The sequence below is a fragment of the Anopheles nili genome, chromosome 3 (genome assembly GCF_943737925.1).
Source record: "Anopheles nili chromosome 3, idAnoNiliSN_F5_01, whole genome shotgun sequence".
In the NCBI taxonomy this organism is placed as follows: Eukaryota; Metazoa; Arthropoda; class Insecta; order Diptera; family Culicidae; genus Anopheles; species Anopheles nili.
In genome coordinates, this window is record NC_071292.1 from 36708607 (window position 1) to 36716937 (window position 8331).

Genomic DNA, 8331 nt, shown 5'->3' on the forward strand with positions numbered 1-8331 from the left:
AAAAAATCAAACCAACGGAACGATATGCTTCGCGTCGATAAAGCAAGTGAGTGGGTTTTTTTTTTAATTTTAGCTTGCGGCAGTATAACGAAGCTAATACTTTACAACATAATACATACATAACTCATTTCAAATGCAGGCTAAGTTTACGTGGACTGTTAAAATTACTATGATGAACGTCACAAACCAGGTAAATATGGAACAAAGCTTTGGTTACTCCAACAACCTACCGACAACAACAACAACCGATGGCTGAAGCTGTACAATGCATGTATAATTCTAATACTTCACATAAGCCTCAAAGCATAAGATATATCCCTTACTGATATAACCCTTTTATCCTTTGGACTTTGAACCTAAAGGATCTTTGGTCTCGTGTGTGTGGAAGGACAATGAATAAAAATGAATGAAAATAAAATAGTTTACTGATTCATAATGGGGTGTCAGGACAGAATTAAATTATATTTCATGAAAATAGCTAAATAACGACCACTACGTCTTTACATTTGAAATTTTTTTGCAACCCAAAACAATCGTCTAGCCTCAAACAGTTAAGTTATCAGTTAAGAGACATTCGTCTACTTACGAAAGAGAAAGGAATAATGATAGAACTGGTATGGATTAATGTAGTAAGAGAAAAAAAACTTTTCGAAGAAATTGTATTTACAATAATCGAAATGAGTAAGTTTAATCATTATCAAATCCTTTGAATTCAGATCATCTACTTCTTAAAGGTCTGAATCGTCATCTTTGTAAAGATCGTAGTAAAGAAAACCAAACTAAACGTATTAGCCAGCTTATCTTTCAATATGTTTCACCCGGTAAATCTTTCTCTGCACAAAATTATTTAGCTAATCTCACATGCTGAATTGGTGACTTCCGTATATATTCGCAGGGATTATTTTAATGGCATTATTATTTGAAAAAAAGTGCACACTATACTCGATAAAATACGATATTTTTGTTGGACGGAAGGCCCAGACAAACCAATGAATCGGAAAATTGATATAATAGAAACCACAGAATTTAGTTGCTGTCCTAACCAAGAGAATCCTCATGTCCTAAACGATATTAAACAAGATGTGGAGTAGTTTCATTTACAAGATCGCAATGTGAAGGAGTGTGAAGCAGCGAACAAGCAACTGATAATCGTCAGTGGAAGTACTAAATTCACAAACACCAGATCCGTCTGTATCTAGGTTCTGTAACAGGCCTAGAATGCTAAAAGTGCTCAGAAAGCGTTGAATTGGAGCAGATCTTTTTTAGGTGGGCTCAGTGTGACTTACCGTTAGGATGCATGTGTCAATTGCCAAAAATTTCAAATATAACAGTGTTTAACGCCAACTAGAAGATTCGCTCCTGAATGCTGTTTTGTAGACATTCGCCTCTAATCATAGTTTTTACAGGGAGTGAACATTGTTGTCTTGAATGTATATCGACCAACGGCCAGATATTAAAGCTCAGCCAGATTTTGCCAAAGTTCTGAGGGCACAAGTTCTTCTTGTATCTAATGTTCAATCAATTGCAAAAGAGTATATGCTTCCTCGATAGGGCTGAACTAAGGAAGATCTTGCATATGGTCGAAAATTAATGTTTCCTCTTCAATAAAGGACTTGTGGGAAATACACTGCAGTAATATTTAAACGAGACAATGGAATACTTCACTATTGAAATGACCCAAAAGAAACCAAAAATGAAATGACCGCAATTGCAATGACTCAAAATTGAGAAATGAAACCAAAAAAGAAAATATAAAAAAAAAATATTAGAAACTTATTCTTCACGAGTCCATCAACATATATCATTAGCATTCGATGATATTTTCATTATTCATATCCACATATTGATCTAAGAATAACACATTCATTATTGATTTGTTTAAAAGGTAATTTGATTCTGGTACAGCTTTTCTGCTTCATTTTCAAGAGAATTCAAGTTTTCTGTTGAGCAATTTGCAGATGATTTGTATTGTATTGTTAGTTGAAATTGGTCAACCACACGTTAATTCACAATAACTAATACGCTCAAATATCAAATAAATTTATCAATTGAAAAGAATCACACCCATTACAAACTACAACTGGAAGCAGATGAAAAAAGTGTATGAACTATTTCATGTTCATGTTCACCATGCATTTTATACACAAGTTAAAGTATAAACACTTTTAGCTTGATTGGCAATTGCTGTTATGAACATAGATAAAGATACTAGATAATATGATTTTCAAGGAATGGAAAATAATAAGAGAGGATAAAAAATTCGGAGATAAAAAATATCAAATATATTAATGGTTACAGATGCGATTAGACTATATTTTTACGAGACTCATCATTAGAATAACACAATATAAACTGCTTGTCTTCTACTCTACTCCTTCTCCACTACTTCCTATTCTTCTCTATCCTGCTCAAACTATTATCAAACAATCTATCACTTTACTACCAAAATACTAATTTCCCTTTTTTTCAATATCATTAGCTTACCCAAACTCACTTATCAGTTTTAATGTACTCTTCCATATCCCCCCCGACCACTCCATTATTTTTCCCTTTCTTATTCACTACCTCTTTCTATTTTCTAGATGTTCTAGTGTTGATTTTCTATTTTTCCAAAGAAAACTAAAAAGTTAAACAACTATGTGAGGCATTTCAGAAAATTTAGACTTCACTAAGAAAAAATAATTAGTAATGACAATCCAAGTTATAAAATGGGACAGTGTTATTTTGTCTGATTAAAAAGAAGATAAAGATCAGATGGGCGAGGTTGAATTGGTGTGATCAAATGCAAAATTTTGCGGTTCTAATCAAATATAAATGATCTTTTGATCAGCACTTCACCGAGATGATTGTATTCTTTTCAGTATTCGAACTACTACTGTTTATTTCTTTCATTGTCCTGGGTGAAGTTCTAGCACTTGCGTAAAGCTGAAAATAAAACATACCAAATTTTATCAAAATCGATAATCATCTGATTTTCTGAGTGATTGTTTTTGGCATTTTTGAAAGCGCGTTTTTCTTAAGAACTTTCTCCTCTTCCCCCCCCCACCCACCCCTCTGTTGGCTAAATAAAAATCTCAAAACTCCATCCATTCATTTGTTTTATGCCGTTGTTTGTAATCGAATCTAGAAGTTGAGCATTTTTCACATTATTTAATTGTTTTTCGTCTCGTGAATCGAACGAATTAGTTGTATATTTCAAATTTAAGCGATTGTAAATTGCGATTGGAATTTTGATTTCCTTTCCATTGAACGAGAGAGTGAGGGGTGGCCTAAATTTAAATTTTTCTACTAGTTCAAAAAAAATCTTCTGAATCGATTATGACTTTTATTTTTATTGTTTTTATTGCAAAATTATGGGGGTTTTTAATGTTCTTTCTTCCCCTTAAGCATTTTGCTCTATGGCCTATTCCCTTTGGCTACTTCTTACCCCACAAGAATGAAGATGAGCACATTCAAGAACGTCGATTAGCACACAATACGAAAACAACGATAGCTTTTGGGCTTCAACTAATAAAATTGTGTACCAAATACCATTAATAAAACAACTGTTTTATTAAACATTGGTTGGAAAGAAAATCACATCGAACAGCTCACAAAGCATGTAAAACATAATATCAAAAATGTTAAGTATAAGAACTAAAATTAAAAGATTTTCAAAAGAAAGACATACTACCGAATTGACATAAGTGAATAACAAAAGCATATACTAACAATATATAAATTGCCGAACAACAAATACTATGTTGGTTTAAGCGCTATACTGTATTCAAACACAATACAAACAATTATTTTTATGTTTTATTTCATTTTATTCGCCTCTTCTACCATAAAAAAAAAACATTATATACACATGTATTTTAACGGAAAATTTATTTCATAAAATTACATTACGTTCGTTTAAACACATTGTCAAAGAAAAAAATTTCACCTACCAGTGAAGCGTGGCACAACGAAAAATCAGAACATTCACGATGGAACGAAAAAGTCATCAAGAGAAGGATTTCATTTCTACTTGTCAGTTCAGAATGCAATGCACTTGACAAGTTGTAATTTGGAGCGACAATAGAGAATGGTGGATGGAAAATGCACCATTGTCGGTCGCACTTCATTCCAAGCCGCTTCCAAGCCCTCAAGACCATTCTCCGCCGCGCAGCTTCTGCTGGCAATTTCAAACCATCGCTCTCCACCCACAAACACCATCGCCGACGTTTCTCCAGGGGGCACTCGCCAATGCGGTGGCATTTTCTCGCTCAGGGCGATTTTTCCATCGTTTTCCGTTGCGCGGTTACATGCTTTCGTCGGCTGTCATTATTGTAGTACACGGGAGCAAATGGAAAATCACTCACACAGCTTTTCCCGCCAGACAGAACGGGCCCGTTCCGGTTGCACCCTCCTGAACGGCTCTCATTCTCGCCGGGCGTGCGTAAACTACCCGAAACGGGTTTGGCATACTCGAAAGAGACAGGGGGGTGAAAATCTTCGTCAATTTATCAACACCAACCAGCAAACATGCAAAACAAGGCTGATCTAGCTACCACTAATTGATACCAACAAATCGGTGGCGTTGGACATTTTCTAGCATATTTCATTGAACTCGGTGGTCTATTGGGGAGCCAGTGTGTTAGATGTGCTGAGACGATGAAAAAGGCACTACATTGTAATATCACAAACATTCATTGATGACAAATTGTTAGCGAAAAAGGAATTATCATCATGATTCAAAGAAAAACGCCTACTTCTCGAAGTAGGAGTTGCCTAAGCCATGATATCGTTCATTGTACATTGCCGCAGATTGCGACACATCTCTTCGATAATGATTCAGTTCGAAAGGACCGAGGTTTTCCTTCGATCTGCAGACATGATTCGAAGCAGATAAATGCATTCTTCCAACTGTGTGCTGCCACGTCGCAGTTAGCCTTGCGCACGCCTCGCAAAAGAATCTTGATGGAGAGAATGTCGTTCAAACCGCATCAAGTCCGCAACCGTTGAACGAAATGTTCCGCCTGTCAGCTGACAGAACCAGCCAGCGTTTTGATGGATTGTAAATGAGAGTACGAAAGATAAATGAGTAGTGACAGCAGAGTGGAACCAGTGCGTCCGAGCGATCGTCAAGATGGACGAGCTGCATGCGGCTAATTTATGACGTCTGGACACTCTGGTCTGTCGGGCATCTGGTACCTACAGAGTACCTACAGCATAAGCCGTGGAATTACGCCCCATTATGTGTTGAAGACTTCCTGCTTTTGTATTGATAACCTAAAAACCAAACCGTGGTGATGTAAGAGATTCAATCCCATCCGAAGGATCCTACCCGGTAATATAACTCACGCAAGTACGTTTCATTCAAACAAATTGGGTCACGATCTGTTTCCATTGATCCACACTTCACCCGGTACCCTGTCAATGGTCTCGTGAAGTGGCCAAAAATTCACACACAGCATCCAAAGCTCTCGCGCCTCGTCACGGGGGTTTCGGGGTCGAAGGCCGTATTATTAACTGAAACTGACACAACCATTTAATTGCACCGCAAAACCTTGACAGCCACGATTCCTCGCGCGATTCCTTTCGTGCTCCTGTTCATGCTGTTCATGCTTCGTGCCAGAATGGTGCTGCCAGGCCTGTCTTATTCGTCTTGGACAAAACTTTGTAAGGCACTGTGTGGCGAGCCATCAAAATGGCCCCCCAACAAAGCGCCCTCCCAGGCCGTCGGTGCCACAAACGCCGTCGGGACTGCCAAACGAGAATAACGGCGAGAGGACATTGAAGAGAGCGCCAAAAGCCAAAGCATAATGCGAAGCATTTGAATTTCGACTTCCAGCCCACGTCGTTAGAGTGTTGTTGGCGCGCGGGAAAAGCCTCCAGAAGAGCCTTCGTCAAACTGTTTGAATGATGTCAAATTATTTTGGATAGCTTTGTATTTCGATATCTTACTGATTTGTGCGTTGCGTGTTCAGGCTTTGTTAAGTGATGAATTGCTAAAGTCATTTATACCCGTCAGTCCGCATATAGGCGCTGTCAATCAAATCTCTCCTCTGACGCCCTGGGTCCCTGGGCCCGGTGCTGGCCATCGGTCGACGGCAGGACGGTACACGAAAAGGAGCGTAGAGAAGAAAGAAAAGAAAAACGTAGAAATCACTCCGCACGTTCTCCAATCGACAGTGACGGCGGCATCGGCCTCGGCGTCATCGGAAACCCACCACCATCACCACCGGCATAGTAGGCGCAGATCTCTTCTCTGTGGTGAGCGAGATTCCATGCTGTGCATTCTTGACATCTCTGTCAGTTAGTTGGTTTCGAAGCGGCGTTCGTCAGTGCAGTCAGCAGCGTACCACCCCCGATCTTTGTGGGGTATGACAAGGTGCGCATTAGCCGGTTCTACTCGAAAACCTTCTTGAAATTCATCCATTCCATCCCGTAGAATGTAGCACGTATTTTCATCTCGCTGGTTTGGCGCGCCAGCGTGAAAAGATCAACCTCTCGCTCAAACGCCATCACTCTGTCTCTCTCTCTCTCTCTCTTTCTTTCTTGCGCTCGTTTGGGAACGAGTTCTTGCCAAAACTCTCATGCGCAGCTGATATTCGATTGGCATCGGTTGAATTTTCCGTTCGGTGCCAGCAGTTCGACACATGCTCTCCATGTAAATGAGTATTTTTCGTTCGATTTCCCCCGTTTCGTCATCATTTTCAACTGTCGCTTTCAGTGACGGGAGGGTGTTTCATTGAAATTGCAAACGTAATTTGCAAATAATCAACATCGATTTTACACCGTACCATTGCGTTCCATTGAATTTCGTTCAATGCATTTTTCTTACCCCGTGGAGTAGCGAGGAAATGACAGTTTTACGCTAATTCAAGTGTTTAATTGGCGTAGGGTATAGACTATTTTGCACTATCATTCAAATATTATTTCTTGCTACCATCAAGGTACATGAAGCGGCATTTGCGTAGTATTCGTCGTTCATCATCCACATGCATGCACATGATTGCACAAAATGTAGCCAGTTGAATGGGAATTAATTAAACGGTATGAAAGGCGAGCGGTATAAAAGCTCGAAAAAGACGATAAAGTATCCATGCACAGTAAAAGAGCATCCGGCAAACACGCTGGATATGATGCCAGCAATCGTAAAACAAAACACGGTACAAACCCAGCAATTTGCAACTCATTAGCCTGAAATGAATAATGATCTCAAACTAATTCACTAATTCATACCATTCGCAAGGCATCGCCGCCGGCACAATATTTATCGTGCCTTGGCAGGATGCGTCGCTTGAAAGCGCCATCGATTTGTCTCATCCTTCGTCTCGGGCCGTTCCGTCCTTCCGGCCATTGCACGGGTTGTAGGTTTTCTTATGCCCCACCATTACCGCTACCCTCCTTCCCACCCTCCCTTCCCAACACGAATGGCCACGATCGCCTCGGGGTCTTACCCGGAGACGACACACAAATTAGCAACACCCTGTACGCTCCCCGTGGCAGGCTCCAAAGCCTTCGACCGTCGGTCGGTCCCAAAGCCCGTCATTAGCGGCACCGTCGATCGCAACCCACCTCCCCTCATCCCCCATCCCCACAAACCTCCTCACACCATGCATATGGTGCGGAACAAAAACTCGAGAACCATTTATGCCGGCAGGCTTGGCAGCATATTATTTATCTGTCAGCTTGTGCGACCGGAGTGCAACATTATTTTTTTTTCTCCTTTGCCAAGTTGAATGCTGCTGCTCTTTTGTGTGCTCCATGGAAGCTGTCACCCACAACCCGCGGGCTGGTGATCGTGATTGTCACCGTGGACCCGTTTGAGGTGAAGTGAATAATCTGCTTGCTGCGTTCGCTCCTCGGTAATATTGTTTAATGGACTTGGCTAATTATTCATCGCACCTTTCGCGAGTTCATTACAAAACCCACACGGGCAGACCCGTGCTCGCTGGCATGGTGCGCCTAAATTAATGGGTAGTTTTGGGAGCACCGACAACACACTTTGAAAAATGGACCCTCGTTCTAGCCCCCGCAGGCGGTTCTCAATCTCGTCTCGAAAACCAGCCATCCATTATGTATAATCTCACGTTTGCAGTTATAAATATATATATGCTCCCCCGCCGATACGGCGCATTACTTAATGCCACCACCCAGGCCGGCTCGAAATAGTTCAGTTTCACGAATCATGACAGTGTCCTATCCCCCCACCGATGCAGGCGGGATGGTTGGGAACAATATTTTTACCATCACCCCCATGACATGCCGACGGCATTCGACAGCATTTATGTAGATGTAATGTCAGAATCACTCGCTGATGCTGTATTTTACGAGCCGCACAAACGGTTCCAAGCGGAC